Source organism: Ambystoma mexicanum, chromosome 5q (assembly GCF_040938575.1).
Source record: "Ambystoma mexicanum isolate Mex_15411 chromosome 5q, UKY_AmexF1_1, whole genome shotgun sequence".
NCBI lineage: Eukaryota > Metazoa > Chordata > Amphibia > Caudata > Ambystomatidae > Ambystoma > Ambystoma mexicanum.
Window position 1 is genome coordinate 1,399,173,015 of NC_090933.1, and position 18,728 is coordinate 1,399,191,742.

Sequence of the window (18,728 nt, forward strand, 5' to 3'; positions counted from 1 at the left end):
AAAACAGTTATGATACATTTCAGCTAGGGCACAAGGGTTTTCAGTATTTATCTTTTTATTATTGAGAGAGGTGGCTAATAGAGGGTTGAGATTTTCTGCTGCAAGTTTCCGGATGTTTCTTGTTACATAAGATTCCTCAACGATAGATTTGGGTAGGTCTGGTTCGTTGCACAAAATAGAAAAGTGTATACTGTGATGGTCTGACCAGGGTATCGGGTGAATGGAGTCTATGGATACTGGGGTATTGAGTGGTAGTAGCCAGTCTAAGGTTCTCCCTTGTGTGTGGGTAGGGGCGTTCACTAGTTGTGTGAATGCCATGTCTTTGAGTGCACTGTGTAGTGCTTCTGCCTTGTGGTCTGGGATGTCATTAAATCCTAAGTTCAAGTCCCCTAGGACTAGACATTTTGTGTTTGGTTTAATAAGTGGCGTTAGCAGTAGAGGTATATCTAAGTCTGGCTGACGTTTAGCATTAGGTGCTCTATAAATAGTTATTATGTTTATGGTGGTCTTATGATTTGTAGCTAACTTGGCTAGCAGGACTTCGTAACCGTCTGGGTTCTCGATGGGGCAGGTTCTTATTTTGAGATGGGTTTTAGCAATAATAGCTACTCCCCCACCTACTGATTTTGTTCTGTCTGTCCTAAGGATGGTGTAGTCTGGAGGAATGGCAATGGAGAATGAGGGTTCGGTGGAGTCAGGTTTCCGTCACTATGAGTAGGTCAAGTTGTTGTTCGGTGATATAGTCATTTATTTCTGTGGCGTGGGCAGGTATGGACTGTGCATTAATGAGAGCTGCTTTGAGGTGTAAAGGAGGGGGTGGTTCTTGTGGTGGTGTGGAGATCTTTTTGGGGCATTTAGTGTGGGTCACTAGTGGAGATGCGTTTCCTATGATGGCAGAGGAAGAGGAGGCACTTATGTTAGGATGGTTTAAGAATCGGGATCTTAGTCTTTGGGTTCTTAAGAGTCCTAGTAGTGGGATTTGTTTTGTTTGCTTGACTTTGGGGCAGTTTCTGATCGGAGAGCATAACGTGGTGACGGTCCGAGATCTAAGTCTGGAGTGTCTAAAAGAGCAGAGGACCAGAATAGTCATTTTAGGTGGTTTATTAATAGTAGTTGAGTAGGGTGAGCTGGTTCTTTGTGGCTTTTGGATCCCTATGTGGTCTGTATAACCATTAATCAGGTGGCGATCTTGGGGAAACGGATTGGCCGGAGGCAGGAAAGGTGTGGGGCAGGGGGTGGGGTGATGGTGGGGGCATGCTACTCTGGAGAGGCCTTTATCCTGGATAATAAAGTGGGAGCCTGTTCAGGGTGTATCATACGGTACAATACAAAATGGAAACATCATGAGTAGTAACCAACCTGGCATGGTTTGGTTGAGTGAAGAGGGCTGGCTGGGTGCTGGCTAGCTGTAGTGTAACTGGAGTGTCACACCTATAGAATGGGTCTGGGCGAGTAACAGTACAGGAGGCTGCTGCCAAACTAGGTGGTACCAGAAACGTTTGCTTAACACATTACCAGGTTGACAGTAGAACGCCCATGACCTGCTTTGTGGTTACTACAAACTGAAGTATGAGCAAATACAGGTTCAATGATGCATAAGGGGGAAGGACCATTAGGCAAGCCGGGTACGATACAGGTAATTAGCTCAAATTAAAGGTAAAGTGTGCTGCGTAACAGGTAAAAGAGGCATTGTGGGACAGTAAAAGTTGGATAAGGGTCTCCGTAAATGAACAATTTGCATCACATTTGCATGGAGGGACCTGTACTGAGATGGCTTCTCAGTAGCATCTTGGTTCCTGCTCAAGCGGTAGGTTCACCAGCAGCGGGTTTGTCCAGGGGTAGCTGGTTGGCTAGGGTTACCCACACTTGGTGAAAGTGGGGCTCCAGTGGGGGTGGATGGGCCAGGTTGGGGACACTAGTATGCAGATTGCGGTGTGAATAACAAATTTGTGCTTATGTGTTATCATAGCATGAAAACAAGGTGGACGCCTCAGTCGGGGCCCAGGAGTGTTACGGGGAAGGCATCATAACGATCATGAAAGGTCTGGTAAAGACTGGAGGATGGCATAAATGTATGATATGTTCCAAATTGAGCTTTTTTGTGCAGCAGTAGGGTCTGCCAGTACCGCGGCCCAACGACCGCAAAAAGTTTTGGGGGAGCTAAGGTGGCCTCCCTCAATGCGCATGTATGTACATGGTAAACCCAGGCAATGGTGAAGTTACTTATTTACATAATTTATACAAAACTTTGAGATGACAAGGCTCAAGGTACGGTGAAGAGAGCATACTCATCGGTAAGGTGGTCATGGTGTTTGGAGTTGCACTCCTTTAAGACAAACCAAGGAAAGCCTGGCAAGTGGCAAGGCACATAGGCCAAGGCAGCTGGCTGTGTCAATGTGGATTTTAACGGGATTTCAGCTAAGGTGGATTTACAGGGTAGATCTGATGTCAAAAACCCCCGTGATATGGGGGAAATGTGGTTTAGGTGAGGGTTGAAGGTGCAAGGATAAGTTGTCAAAGCAGGGGGGCATTGTGGGTTGCAGGGTGTGCACGCCTCGGTTTGGTCCCGCGAGTGCTACCAGGAACACGCGTAACAATCCTGAAATGTCAAGTAAGCTGTGGCACACCCCACAATGACATACCAGTTGCAAGACTGGGGGAGCATTTGGGGAATGGTAAGATGGCAGACACGCATGGGGCAGGCAGGTGTTAGGCCTGGGTGACGGCGTACAGACACTGTAAGTTGGAAGGGTGGTTAGATACAACTGAAAGGTCGGTCCAGTAACATGGCACGGTGAACCAGTGATAAATGCCACAGCATAACTGTGGATAAATGGTAAAACTGCACTGGAAAGGTTTGGTAAGTTGGGGGGCCTTACACAAGGTGGAGTTACATAGGTAAAACCGGATGTTAAGAAACCCTGTGATGTGTTGGAATGGTGTTTTAGGTGAAGGTTGAGGGTCGTTTGCAGCTAAAACAAGGAGAAGTTTTAAAAAGCCAGCACTTATTTATTAAGGAAACTGCGAAAGCATGCCCCGCTGGAAGGCCGGGTGCATCTAGAACAATGGTAAGAGGTGGGGCCTTACACAATAGGGATTTACAAGGTAAAACAGGATGTGAAAAACCCTGTTATAGGTGGGAATTATGGTTTAGAGAAGGTTGAAAGTCAGTTACTGGCTAGAGCAAGGATAGGTTTTATTGAAGCATGGGGGCATTGGGGATAGCGGTGGGCCACCCCCAAAGCGTGGCGGAGTTAGGGGCCATCCTAGCCGGGGAGGAGTTTGCCACGGCTTGAACCGTGGGCGGTTTCCCGATGGCCGTACCCGAGCTAAAGTCGGGCGACGGGCATTGGACCCCCGTGGACACTGGAGACTCCTCACCTTCATGTGCAGTGGCCCGAGGGAGAAGCACTCTGTGCACCATCTGGCGCGGATGTCCGGTGCCTTGCGACATGCATGGAGGCGGCAAGGGGACACCAGAACAGTCGGAAGTTGCCCCACTTTTTGGGGGGCTAGGCGTTTTGTGGTATAGATGGTCATGAACCATGATGCTTTAGGGCTGGGACTGCCCCCTTTGTGTTGTATGCTCCAATAAACTGTGATCTGTGTTTCCAAAAATGTAACTGTGGTTGGACTATTATTCACTGACTGCTCAGGTTTTGGTTCGAAGGTATGTCATCCTCACACGACAAGGGGGGGCGCCAATGGGGGCTGACACCACTGTGCACCAGTAACATGATGCGCACATGTGCACCAGTAACATGATGCGCACATGTGCACCAGTAACATGATGCGCACATGTTATGCACCAGTAACACGAGGTGCACATGTTATGCACAAGTAACACGATGCACACATTATGCACCAATAACGCGATGCACACATGTTATGCACCAATAACACGATGCACAAATGCTATGCACCAGTAACACGATGCACACATGTTATGCACCAGTACCACGATGCACACATGTTATGCACCAGTAACACGATGCGCACATGTTATGCACCAGTAACACAGTGCCACGATGCGCACATGTTATGCACCAGTAACACGATGCACACATGTTATGCACCAGTAACACGATGCACACATGTTATGCAAAAGTAACACGATGCGCACATGTTATGCACCAGTAACACAGTACCATGATGCGCACATGTTATGCACCAGTAACACGATGGGCACATGTTATGCAGGGTGCGCACATGTTATGCACCAGTAACACGATGTGCACATGTAGAGAGGTGGAATTAGGCAGGCAACAAATAACGCAAGAACATTCACACTGCAGATATTGTGAACACCCAGGGGAAGTGGAAAATCCCCGCCATCTGGTGACCTCTTGCACAGCTCTATCTAACTTGCGTGCTGTCTACTTGCAGGCCCATAGGGTTTACCGGTTGACAACATTAGATCTCCAGTGATGGAAATGGATGTTAATGGGAGAGAGAGTAAGCCTCTGCTTAGCAGTTTTGCAGTTCATAGAAGCAGCATTGAAGTAGGTAAAGAAGATTGGCTGATAAAAGGGTCTGCCCGAATGAGCAGCAGGTAGAGAAAGTAGTCACAGACACTCGGACACAAATTAGCGCATTAGAACTAACAGCAAGTCTAAGATAAATGCGGCTTGGGAATCATGTTTGTCCAATGGTGCGCCGAATGAAAATGGAAATTGTTGAGGAATGTGGAAATGTGTTTTAATCTGATGTTTGTTTTCTTTTCTAGATGTTGTAAAATAGGATGAGGAGTATTCATGTAAATGGTTAAATATCTAATTTAATGTAAGTGCAACCAATAAACATAAACAAATAAAAATAATGTAGGGAAGCAAAATGTTGTATTTGTATTTATTAGGCTTATATAGCACTTTAGACCAAAGCGCTGCACATATAACAACAGCAGGATACAATTAACATAATAATAAGAGTAACAATAGAAGCATTACTAACTTGAATCAGTCAACAAAACAGTATGTAGAGCAATTAGATAGAGGGAAGGGGAGAGAAGTGGAATAGATCAATGTGGAAGAGGGAGGGAGGTGGGAGGAGGACGGAAAGGAAGGGGTGGGGATGGGATGGGGGAAAATGGAGGGAGAGGCTTAAGGAGGGAAGAGGGAAAGGGTGGGAGAAGGGGAGCAAGAAAAGGGGGAGGGGATCATGGCGGGGAATGGAGAAGGAGAGACTTAAGAGACGTGCAGAAAGAGGAAAAGGTGGGAATAGAGCGTATTGCGAGAGGTAAGGAGTTCCAGTGGAGGGGGGCCAGGAGTTGGAAGGATCGGAAACGGGAGGAGGCACAAGGGGAGGGAGGAACAGCGAGGAGGAAGTGGTCAGCGGAACAAAGGGAACGAGATGGAGCGTAGAAAGAGAGAAGGGAAGAGACATAAGGGGGAGCAAGATCGTGCAGAGATTTAAAGACTAGGCAGAGAAAATGAAATTTAAGTTGAGAGTGAAATGGGAGCCATCCAATGGCAGATAGGGAATCAGAGATGGAGTCTCGCGGGGAGAGGAGACAGAGGGTACGGATGGCAGAGTGATAGATAGATTTGAGGGGGGAAAGATGTAAAGCAGATAGACCAAAACGTAAGGAGGGGCAGTAGAAGAGGCGAGAGAAGATAAGGGAGGAGATTAAAAGTTTAGTAGCATAGAATGTAAGGGGGGAGCGAACTTTGCAATGATTATAGAGGTGGTAGCGACAGGCGCGAGAGGTGAGTGAGATGTGATGGGAAAAAGTGAGAGAAGAGCCGAAGTGAAAGCCTAAGTGGCGAGCGTGGGGGGAGAAAGTAAGATTAGAGGGAGGAAAATGGATGAAAGGAGGAGGAGAGGGAGGGGGAAGGGAGTTGGAAGGGAAGACATCTACTTCAGTTTTGTCAGAGTGAAGGGAAAGAAAGCGAGAAGACATCCAGTTTTTAATAGCAGTAAGACAGGAGGAAAGTTTAAGGTGGAGATCAGGAGAGAAGGAAGAAAAGGAAAGAAAGAGCTGCGTGTCATCGGCGTAGAAATGGTGAGAAATGCCAAATGAGGAGATAACAGGGGCAAGGAGGGAGGTGCAAAGAGAGAATAGGAAAATCAAACTTGCAAAAAGCAATACAAAGTCAGCCCTCTGACGACCTTCTATTTTTATGGCCTGTGGACCTTTTACAAAAAAGCGATTGGAAAGCACAAATCCAACATGGCAGCGGAGGCATGGGACGACCTGCTAGACGCCAATAAAAATATAAATTCTTGACTCTTCTGGCAAATGTTCAATTGGGGCCCTAAGCACTCAGCTTCGAATATAGAGTTGTGCAGGATTGTGAGTGGACTCAGTATTTCTCTGCCTTATATAATTCAAGCGCAAGTACTCTTTTGATAAACTCTGAAATAATGGCAAATAACAATGACTGAGTGGTTCATCAGGGCATACATACAATTATGTTTTTATTGCAGGAGATTTTAAATGCAATACAGAAACAAATCTTTAATAGGTCCCCAGGCCTAAATGGAATTCCAGGTAATCTTGTTTGCAGTCTCTTGGAATATAGGACACCCCTTTTGACCACTGGGTTTAATTCCATAATCATCTCAGGAATTTATCCAGGCTCGTGCAGTAAGGCAATCACATGTCCCATCTATAAGAAAGGCGTGAGAAATTCTCCCGCATCAAATAGGCCAATATCATTACTAGATTCCACCATCAAACTATTTGGCAGAGCAGTTTTAGATAAGTTGCAAATGTGGATTGATGAAAATAACATCTTAGCTGCAACCCACATGGGAATGAGAGAAGGCCTGTGGACCTGCGATACACATCTTAACTTGTGTGTCCTCATAGCCAATGCCATCCTCCAAAGAAAGGCACATTTGTATGTAGCCTTTGTGGATGTTTGTGCTGCCTATTATAGACTCATGACCTGTGGGGGCTATAACAAAAGACCACTAACACAGTCAGGATCTTTCGACTTAGCTAAAAAGTACAATTCGTACAGCGCACGAGATGAGATAAACAAGGCCTGGGAAATAAATCTACTGGATATAATGGACTCCCCCGAAAGACCGGGGAGAAAACCACACCAGGATTTCAGTGAGCCAGGGGTTGCCACCTCAACAAGAAAAGCGAGAAGCTCAAATAAACTTTCTGATAAAAAAACAACGATCCTACAAGAAAATTGGATCTACTATCAATCATGTCGACTGTAACTATCGCCCTAGGACCTTTCCCGAAACTATACAAACCAATTAGTGATACCCTGAAGGATCACACAACCATCATTGCTATGATGCATACTAAATAAAAGCCCCCGAAGATCTTAGTGGGGTAAATAAAGTCAATCATGGAACACAGACAACACACCCCAAAGAAATATCAGCAGCCCGCAAGAGGCTGTCTCCGTAACCCGAATGGACCATTCAGATCTAACATTGGAGCAAGCAAATCTTGCAAACACAAAACCATCACAAACATCCAAGGGATCAGTCCTAATGAGCGAAGTTACTTCTATAAATAGTGACATAGAGGAATTATCACGGACTTCCAGCTATGATAAAGAAAACCTGAAACATGCACAAAATGGTTGTGTCGATTCCAGCCAGGAAAGTCTTCAAATAGAAAACTCACCACCTTTACAGAAGACTACCAGAATAAGATAGGTAACAATGTCAATCTGGAAAAATGAATACCCTTCATTTGAATGATAGACGAAACTTGATGGCCGTGGGCCAACTGTCTTATGCACCGAATTATAGAAATATAATCCGCTATGTTTGACCGATGAGCGGCCATTTTAAAATGTAGCAAGAATCGCCATTTTGCTTGTTAACCATTGCTCATTGCTCTCTGTCTAAAAACTGCTTTGCAGCTTGCAATTCTTGCGGATTCTGCTTACTCTACTCAACTGTTAACATTGTTGTCTGAATATGAAAGGACAAGGTCGCGGGACTGAAGAGTTTGCTGAAATTCCTCATGAGTAGACCAGAGAGGAATGCCCACGCTCCCTCTCTGTAGCCTTGGGAGGAAGCTGCAGGGCATTTAATCACTTCACAGCTGCCAGCCAGTCTCGTACGATGGTAGAATATGTTAGAATAACACAGTTAAAGGCTTGAATTATGCTTTTCTTACGGCCCCCCTTTGCAAAACCCTTTAGAACGTGTCGGCTCCCAGGACACAAATAGTACCTCATAGATAGCAAAGCTTGGAATGTGGCTCTTCCCCCGTGTACAGCTTGCTTCCAAGAACAGAACCACTGTGTTCTAAAAGATGCCTCTGCACTTTCTAATTGCACATTGTTACTAGAATAGACATCGAAAGCGTCATAATCGTCATACTCGTCGGATATGTCCATCGTCATCCCGAGTTCAAAGGAACTTAGTAAAGAGGGGTGGTGAAAATGACTTTGCTGATTGTATGATATGCATTTTGTATATATGTAACTGATGTACGTAATTCGCTCTCTTGCGTCCCTCGAGGTCTAGGAAACTCACGTCGCGGGGCGTGAGACCAGAATTGGCCAATTGATACTATCTTTTGCTTGCAATAAACCCTAGCATTGGGAATTTGAACCCTTGTGTCTGGCGCATCTTTTCGTGTATGGTCATTGCCTTGTTTCCATAGCACCAGGGACCCCTAGGGGCCCCTTTCAACGAGACTGGATAAATTAGACAAAGAGTACTCAATCTTTGAAAAATCTAAAAAAGATAATTCAGGTGAAGAACACACAAAGAACAGTGAAGCACCAAGGGAAAAAAAGGCAGATGAGAAAGACAGACAAACAATCAATCTAGAGGCCCGAAAACAGCCACAACCTCTTCCCAGAACCTCAAGACCAGGTTAAAAGGAGTTAGGGGCGCCTATACCTGTAAGACATAAGAATCCAGAGAATACTAGAATAATAGCATTGACAACGCCAGAGGAAATAGAGAAAACGGTGGATTTCATGGATTTATCCCAATACTCGTTTGAAAACTCAGAAACAGATCTTCCACCCCAGGGACAAAGACAACAAAATCAACACATAGTTAGTAACACAGACACTACAGATCAACTACAAAAACAGGACACCGTCCAGATCTGTTCCTCATTCTCAACCCTGTTTGAAAAAAGAGAAAAAACACTGAAAAGAGAACAAGAGACTATACAAATAAGAGAAAGTACGGTGGTACGGACAAGAGAGTTAGAACAAGAGAGTTAGAACAACCTCAGAAACACTGGAAACACACTGCGAAACCCACCAGAAATCGCTTGAGAAGTTGAGAGAACTTAACCAGGAGCACGAGAAGGGTGGAAGTATCGTCTGGTCCTCGAAAGGATACATGTAATCAGTATCCAGAGGATGAGAGTGACTATAGACGAAGGCTTATACAAAAAAGATTAAAAACATAAAGGACAACAAGCAGCCTCCGACACCCAGACCGACTACACGAAGCTGCAGAACCTTTAAACTGGAAAGGATTTTGGGTAAAAGGGATAAACTAATCCTGAATAGAAAGACAATTTTGCAGTTACTACACCAAATCATCACTGAAGACATACAATTCATGGAATTCGGAGAGAAACACAAAACCGACAGTGTATACCTGCATATCACGTCATCAGTAGTAAAGTGAATGGTGATAGAGGCCACAAATAGCCTTTGCATCCTGGGTTTTGATTTAACCTTAGTAGAACAGCAAAGATCAACCAGCCCATTGTAAATCAAAGAGAACAGCTCATCTAAAGGGTGTGAAGTACATCCCGAGGAACAAAGCGAAGTGCAAAGGCCAGAAAAACCAACTACTAGAAAGGAAAACTGAACAAGGTGTTACTTGGACCCGGTGGGAGTGGGAAGGACCCCGAGTGGACCGGGGCTCGCCCTAACGGTGACCTTCAAGCCATACAGAGAGGAGGACCAAAACAAACCTACAGAAACCGATTTGGGTGTAGTAGGAGAGAAGGAGACAGCAGAAGATTGGAGGTGGGTCTCAAAGGCCCTAGTGAAAAACCAGAAAGCATAGCCACCCAGATCAGACTTCCATATCAGACTTCCAAAAAAATGTGGCAAGACCTTGTCCGCTATGTCCTTGTCCTTATGGTCAACCTTAATGCACTCAAAAGATATGCTTGCCTTAGAGCTGACAAGCCCCATTACAACACCAATAATACAAACTTTGGAAAGAGGGGACCAGTCAGCTAACCTGGACTATATATACATATCAGGAGAGCTCTATCTGCATATCAAAAGAGTTGAGATCGCCAAGATGCCTTACAGCGATCACAACCAGTTAAAGGCCATATTGATTTCCGGCCCGAAATCACCAATCCAAGTAATGAGAACAGAGGTGGAAGAAAGCAACAGTGGTAACCGTCTACGGTCTAAGTATAAAGAGTACGGACATCATGAAATTAACTGATGATTACACCACGAAGATGGATTCAAAAAGCCACAACAGAGAAAACCCACTCGTAGATTACAGGCCCCATCTGGATCACTTTAGTATAAAGAACAAGGGGGATGCTAAAACATTCCAACGTAGACGACATACTTATGACCACCTCTTGGTCAACAAACGAAGAGAACTCAGAAGAATTAAAAGAGCAACAGCTAAGTCAACCTTCGAGAACTTGAAACAACAAGCAGTAATCGGTATTAACACTTATAAAGCTTGGGTGGCGAGTCGAAGAAGATCTTGCTACAGAAAGACTCAGAGAAAATGCTCAGGGTACTATCTAAAAGAAAATCAAAAGACTTCTGGATGCTACTTAAGCAAACCACATCCTCAAAACCTGAGCTTCAGCAAAATTACGTCAGTGAGACAAGTAGGAAAGAACACTTCTCTACGCTCTTTAAAGGCCCAAATAACACAGTATGATATGATATGATATGGTATTTATAACGCGCCTATACACAAGTGTTTCAAGGCGAGATGAGGCAGGGAAGGGAAAAAACAGTGGAAAGACAGACAAACGATCCTACTAGGCCAAGTGTCATTCAGATCGCGCAAGGGTAGGGAGGAGGGAAAAGTGCCTGGGGGAAGGAAGAGGGGAAGTGCAGTACAAGGGATGGAGGAATAAATACGACAGGTAAACGGCCTGATGGTGGCAAGTGCAAGGTAGAGCAGAAGTGCTGGTGGGGGGGACTGAAGGGATACAGAAAACAGTCCCTAAGTGCAGAGGGTTTCCAGGGAGGCAGGGCAGCGGTGCAAGGGGTGGGACCTGGCCCCAAGGTCAGAAGGGTGGCCAGGTATCCAGTGCAGGTTAGGCCGAGGGTTTTAGCTGGGGAGAGAGGCAGAGAAAGCAGAAGCAAAGAGGAAGGTTTTGAGGTGTTTCCGGAACCGGAGATGGTGCTCCTCAAGTTTCAGGGAGGCAGGAAGGCTGTTCCAGAGGGAGGCTCCTGCCGAGGAGATAGATCAACCACCAACTCATTGCTTGGAGAAGCGGCTGACCCTGAGGGAGTTGGAGGCAGATGAGCGGAGAGCCCGAGAAGGAAGGTATTTGGGAAGAGAGAGTTGAAGGTAATGCGGCCCCAGGCCCCAGAAGGCCTTGTGGATAATGCAGAGGGTTTTGAACTTAATCCTTGCAGCCACTGGGAGCCAGTGCAGAGATTTCAGTCCTAGAGATGATTGGCTGTATCAATTTCAGACAGGGTTCATTAATAAAGTTGAAACATCTGCAAACATTATGTTGTTAAGCACCCTTAATGGCCAAACTAAACAACATGGCAAAAAGGTATTCATAGCATTCGTCGACCTGGTCCAGGCCTTTGACCGTGTCGACAGAGAGCTACTGTGGCAAAAACTGGCTGAAAGAAAATACCCAGCAGATATAATGGATCCATTGGTGGCCCTTCACTCCGAGCCAACCATCAGAGTGCGCCTAAATCGTGCAGGGTTAATAACTACAGCAATACCGACCTCAAGAGGGGTAAACAGGGTTGCCCTCTAGCCTCAGCCATTTATAACTTCTACATTTCGAATATCCAGGATTTTGATCCATCAATTACAACTTTGCCGCCGGCAATCGGTTCAACAAAGGTGACAAGACTATTGTACGCCGACGACGTCATATTGATAGACCAGACAGAGATCGGCCTTCAAAGACAGCTGGCTAGTCTCCAACGATACGTAGACTTAAATCATCTTGAACTAAACGAGGATAAAACGAAAATGATGGCACTCCATAGTGGAAGAAAATGTAATAATGTATTTACATGGCATCTGGGACCAACTAAGTAGATATTTTCAAATACCTGGGTGTCAATCATAACAACAGTACCATTGAGAAGCCAGTACAAGAAGCACTATTAACAAAAGCGAAAACGTTGGATACTCAGTCAAGAACAATGGACATAAAATCCAGTAAATGTTCATCGGTAGCTCTCATCAACTTTTACAGAGAAAAGGTGATCCCAGCCTAATTTGTGGAGCTGAGGCAAGGCCAAATAACCGCATACAAATATGGGCCACATTAGAATGGACATTTTGGCGAAAAACTTTAAACCTACCAAATTCAACAGCAACAGAACTAATTCACAGACAAATGTGTACGTCATCACTTGCTGTGCTGGTTGAATGGAACAGCCTGACCCACTGGTGTAAGATCTTGCTACCAGGAAACCCACTGATCTTTAGGATCCTGTCTGAAGAAATGTTGAGGAACTCTAACACCATGTTAACAAAATGGATAAATGACAGGAAAGAGGAATTGGAGGAGATCAATTGCACCGAAGAAGAATTGATCCAAAATCCCACAAAAGTCAAGAGGAAATTGTTGGAGAAGGAATGGATAAATAGACAGCAACTAGTAAAAGACATGCCAGCAAGGGAATCTAAACTAAATCAATTTCAAGGCTACCTATTAAAATCCCCAGACAGATCGTACAGAGCAACAGGGGAGTTGCTAGGTCTGGAAAGGACCCGGGGCTATGCTGATGTTGGAAATGTTGGGACTGGGGGCTACCTAGTCTTTTGGCTGTAGCTCCTGAGATTCTATCTGGGGCTACACCCAAAAGATCAGGGGCTTTAGCCCTCTTAGCCCCCCCCCCCTAGCAACGCCCCTGCAGAGCAACCTTTGAGAATGAGGTTAAATCTGATTAAACCTAATCCGTGGTACATCAGAAAACAGTGCCTGTCAATACTGTACAAGTCAAGCTGAGTCTGAAACTGTAAAGCATCTTTTGAGGAACTGCAGTGGGTTGAGTGATAGGAGCAGAGAACACTTACCTCCGGTGACAGACCCTTGCAGGACGATGGAGGAAGATGGGATCTGGGAAATGTTGCTAAACGGAGAAAAGACTCAGTGGGTCATAGCCGCAGGATCCATAATGCCATCAATCTTTCCTCAGTTGGAATCGGCCGCACCGAGTAATGAGTGACATTTACAAGAACAGTAACTAAGCAAAGACTAAAGGGCTCGCAAGAACAATAGGGAAACTGCCAGACAGGAAACCTGTCGTGACAGGATTCACGACTGGCTGAGGACAACTATGTACATTTCCTTTTGGTAAAAATTGTTAAGTCAATTAAACACAAATAAATAAAAACAATAAAAAATGAAAATTTAAATTGAATGGCCTTTTAACCCATTTTCTCACATTTTTTTCTGTAAAATGCAGAATTCCAAGATATTATTTTAAGGAGACTCCCCACCCTCCTCGCTCAGTCGCTGGCGTAAATTCCGGAGGAATGTTAGTGACCCTCCACCTGCTGCCAATGACATGACAGCATTTACAATGGCAGTGCCCGCGCGGGGGACACCGCCCCACCTGGCACAGAAAGCTGCCCCTGCCACAGGCATACAGATAATAGTGCTACTGGATGCCCACGATGGTGGCTGGCGCTTCGAGGCCAATGGCCATGGACCCCCACCCTTTCTATTTAGTGTGATTCCCCCAGTGCAGTGTGCGCAGCACCCTGTGGTGGCGGGATCATCGTGCACATTGTACATGCATGTTGGTTTACCACAATGGTCCCAGAAAGGGGACTCAGGAGATCTCAAGATGCTCCTGTTCACATCAAATGATAGAGCAAAGTATTGGAAGAATAATGAAGTACTCAAAATACAGCAGTGTCATGATGCTCGCCCCCCCTGCAAGTGTCATGATAACAGGCTTTATAAGTGTCAGAATAAAATGGCCTACAGGCGATAGACTGATAAGCTCCCACCGTTAGGACACTAGGAGAAAAGAAGGGCCCCTCCTTCAGCAAAGTGTGGGTACCCTTCCAGATGCAACTTAACAGTCACTCTTGCCAAGGTTCCCCCAAAAGGTTCAGATTATTCCCCGACAAGTGATAGGTGTGAAACATGACGCTCCGAAGTCCCTTCTTAACAAACAGAAAAGTCACAGCACAAGGTTTATGTCTCATGGAGGGCGTCATTGCATCGGCCCGGGTCAGAGGGGTACATCCGTCTGCTGCTCTTTCGTGGCTCTTGGCATTGCAGATGTCGTGGGGTCCTCCTGCGGGCTGTCCCTTAAGCAGTTCTGGCGTGGTAGTCCTCTGACAGACTGGCAGAGACCTCCAGCCAGCTGGTGGGCCGATTGGCACCTCAACAAAGTTGTATTGCACCCTGTTGGGGTTCAAAAGGAGAAGCATTTCACGTGTCTCCTGTGTCTCCCATTTCTTCTCTCGGGGGTTCACCATAGACCCCTTTCCTGCCATCTACTCTTAGGCTGTTCCTCTGTCCCCCAGCATAAAGCGGCTGTCTCATTCCTTCATTCTCCTGCTCACTCTCCCTTGTTTCAGCGTGACTCTCTAGGACTTCTCCCTCTTGGTAGCTGACCTCATCTTCCCTCTTTACCTTCTGAGGGTCTGAGCTTTTCCTCCTCTCTAGCTTTCAACCCTTGATAGCCTCTATTGATGGCACCTGTATTCTAACTCACAAATCTCTTCCAGCTTCCTGGTATCCTCTTTCACAACAACCCTATTACCTTTACATGTGTTGCCTTCTCTTCTCCAAGATGGCGCCCTTGCCTCCAGCCTCTCTTCTAGTCTCTCCCTTATGCCTCCCCGTCTAGCACCCACCACCACCTCCTCTTGAACGATATTGCTCTCACCCCTCTCCTTCCCTCTCATGGCAACAAAGGTGATCTTCCTCCCTTATAATATGCCCCCCTTCTCTAGCCCTGTCCCCTTTTCCTCTTTCCTGGTGACGCCCCCCCCATCTATCTCTCACAGATAGAAATCTTCTGTCACTGCAGCAAACAGACTTCTCTCTCTATCCTTGACTCTAAGTTCTCCTCACTTTCCAGATCCGTGTCTCCCTTCCAAACCAGATCTACACCTCATTTCCAACTCAAAAGCCTGCAAAGATGTATGTCGGGGTTCCAACTCTGGGTTTTCCTTCCAAGCCATAATCTGCTTCTAAACGACGTTCTCCTTCTAATCTAACTCTAATTTACCGTCTTTTACCAAATCAACAAACATATTCCCATCAAACCTATTCCATCCCTAGGACCCCCCCCTTAAACTCTAATACACTTCACTTTAATAGTTCCAATATCCCCCATATTTCTCTCATGTAGCCAAACACCAGAAGCTGTGGCAAAGGCTCTTTCTTTGCCCTTTCTTCGTGCCAATTCCTAATGCTTGGGGTCTCCCACGGTTGGTAGTCTTCTTGCTGGCAGCTCTCCCATAGACCCACAATCCCTGCTTGAAGTGAGTGTGTTTAAAAGGCCAGCTCATCATTCCATTGGCTGTTGTTTGGCAGCATTGGTTGCACAGGGACTGGAGGGGCTGGTCTGTTGCCTGATTGACCCCTTTACCCAGGGTCAGGTGGTGTGTCAGCAGGACAGCCTAAGCCATTCTGACACTGGTGCCATGTTGGTTACTACTTTGGCTTCTGCCTGGTTGTCAGCGCTACCTGTGAGCTGTATATAAGATGGGAAAATGATTGCCTGTTTTTAAGTTCACCCACGAATTTGCTGACTTTCTGGTGGGCCCATAGACCCGAAAAAGTCCGAGGACCCATATTCCAGGCCAGCAAGTGCTGCGGACATGTAACGGTTTGCTTTGCGGGTGTTCAGCAGCCTGGTGACCCACTAAGGGGTTCTTGGGTGCCACCATGGGCAGGACTTACCATCTGGGAACTCACGGCACTAGACCAGTCCAGGAGGCCCGTGGCGCGGCGTGCCCTTTTCGAGGAGCTTAGCAGCCCCCTCATTTAGTGTTAGGTTACTCACACACAGACATTAACACAAATTAAAGTCATGTGCAAGACTGTCAATAACACTTTCCTGATGATGAGGTTGCCCAGAACCGGTCATCTTCCTTTCAGTGGGCAGCTGCCCATGTTTGACGTATGTCTTAGTGAGGGGAGAGAGTGGTGCACAAGGGAAGGAAAAGGTGAGGAGAGCAGGTGAGCCGGGTTACAGGGTGCATACTGTAAGTTAGAACTGATCAGACGGATTGAAAAAGGAGTAAGATGTCATGCTCTCCCAGGATTTAGGTGTGTCTTGAGTGGTGAATTTTGAGAGGGCATGGTGACACCTGGTTAGGTGCATCTGTGGAGAGGAGATGGCAAGGTTGTGTTGCGAATGCGAACTTCAGATTCAGCTGTGGCTTAAAGGGGTTTAGTTAGCATAGTATTGCATAGTATGGCATAGTATGGCATAGTATGGCTGTGTTCTGCCAGTGTACCAATGTTCCTGGAAGGCAGGATTTGGCCATGTGGTGAGGTGAGATACAGCAGTGTTCACACAGCACCTGGTGGGTGAGTGGTCGTGGGTGTCTTGAACACGTGTTTACCCAAGTGCCGTCGTGCTGGTGAGCCGTGCCATGGGCTCACATGTCAAGCAACATGGAGCTGGGGACTGAGGTAAGTATTGCATGATGTGGTCCCAGATCGAGTGTCCGAGCGTAATAGAAGGCTAATTCATATATGGCTGTGTGCCTAGAAGTGCCATGGTATTAAGTACTGAGAGCAAGCGCTAAGTTGAGTGGTGACCATGAAATACTTTGCGCGTGTTCATGAGCAGACGGCGATGACCCGCTGGCGAGGATTGGCACAGTGTGGTGTACAGGGCGGCTGATAGGGGTTTGGGTTGCCGGTGGGTATGGGGTTGTGGTGGATGCAAGTGAATGAGAAGTGACTATACATATTAAATACAAAAGCAGAGCTAAGTGTGTTGGCTGCAGAGAAATAAAGTAAATGACAGATTTTATGAACATTGAACAGTTGAACATGGCAGATGCGAGAAATGTTGGAGATATGCAGATAGAAGGTGGGTGGAGATTCAAAGAGGACCCCAAAATGAACATCAGAGAGAGAAGGGAAGGAGAACAGGTGAGAAGGAAGGCAGGGGATGGGCAGCCAATAGGAGAGGGCAGGACACAGGAGCACTTGGAGGGCTTTAGATGAAGGTGAGATGAGAGCGCATCCAAGTCTGGATTTCAAGAAGACAGGTAGAAAGGGTGGAGTGAAGATTAACTGAGAAGTCAGAGAAGGAGGCAGAGATGTGAGAGTCATCAGCATAAAAGTGGGAAGGAAAACCACATTTGGAAATAGTAGCAGCTGTAGTGGAGGTCCCAAGCCCGACCCACACTCAAATCACCCATTTTTCAGTTCCAGGAACGTTCACGTCAAGATATGTGACGTATGATAAGCAAATAAACCAGCAGAGAGCCGCAGTGGGGCTCTGTCTGGTACCTATCAGACGGACAGTACCTATTGAAGTACATACACTTAAGAAACCGTGGACAGTAAGGTACCCATTGAAAAAACCGTATCAACAAGTGAGACAGAATGACGATTGTCAAAACGTAATGCCTGAAGAAACCGCGAAAGTCCTAAAAGAAGACGAATGGTGACATCACAAGAACTCGGACTGACTCTTAGGTAAAGAAAACGACGACCTGTGAATGACGAAAAGAGACGAAACACCATGGATAAGCGACATCCTGAGTTGAAGTTAAAAGGACGATGTCAAGTATAAGAAGTTTATAGGCTTTCTGTGGCATGGGTCCAAAATATCCTCAGCTATCCCTCCGTAAATACCTTCTTCACTCCTCCTCCTCTAACTCTCTCAGGGTCAGTCGTTTTTCAAAGAAACAAGCTGGGGGTAGATCTCTGTCTTCGGCTGGGGCCTCCCTCTGGAACAGCCTCCCGGCCACGCTCAAACTTGAGGAAAGCCATCTCAGGTTCCGAAGGCACCTCAAGCCTTCCTCTTTGCTTCTGCCTTCGCCCCCCTATCCCCTGCTGATTGGCTCTCTTGGCACCTTGCATCGGGACACCCTCTGTCTCTTGTCCCTGGTACCTGCTCACCCTGCCACCCTACCGACTGCCTCCGGGCCACCGCTTGCACTGGGGTTTGTATCTGTACCCATACAGCCCCCCCCCCTTTTCTTTTTTCCTCCTGCACTTATCAGACCCACCTGATCTTGTGGAAACAGAGAAATTGACATGAGGCCGGGTAGCCCAAATGGAAACACACCAACACAGGTTACAAAGGACCATACAAAGCGCTTTATTTCAAAGTTACAAAGTTTCCAAGTTACCAAAGTCAATTGACATGCGAATAGCTATTCGGCCCTCTGACTAACACACGAACCTTGAACGTTAGGTTCGCACTGAAAGTGGGAGAGACCGAACATCGGGATGCTCGGGTTTTTATACATTTTGTACTGCATTGGCCAGCCCTCTTGCAAGTTAACCATTCTTGGAACCATGGCTAGGGTTCGTAGCCAGGTCGAACACACAATTTCCATACATTAGATCAGTTCCGCTGATACGGTTACATATTTATACATAGGTTAAACAGAGGACAGGGTCTTAGTTCATGACC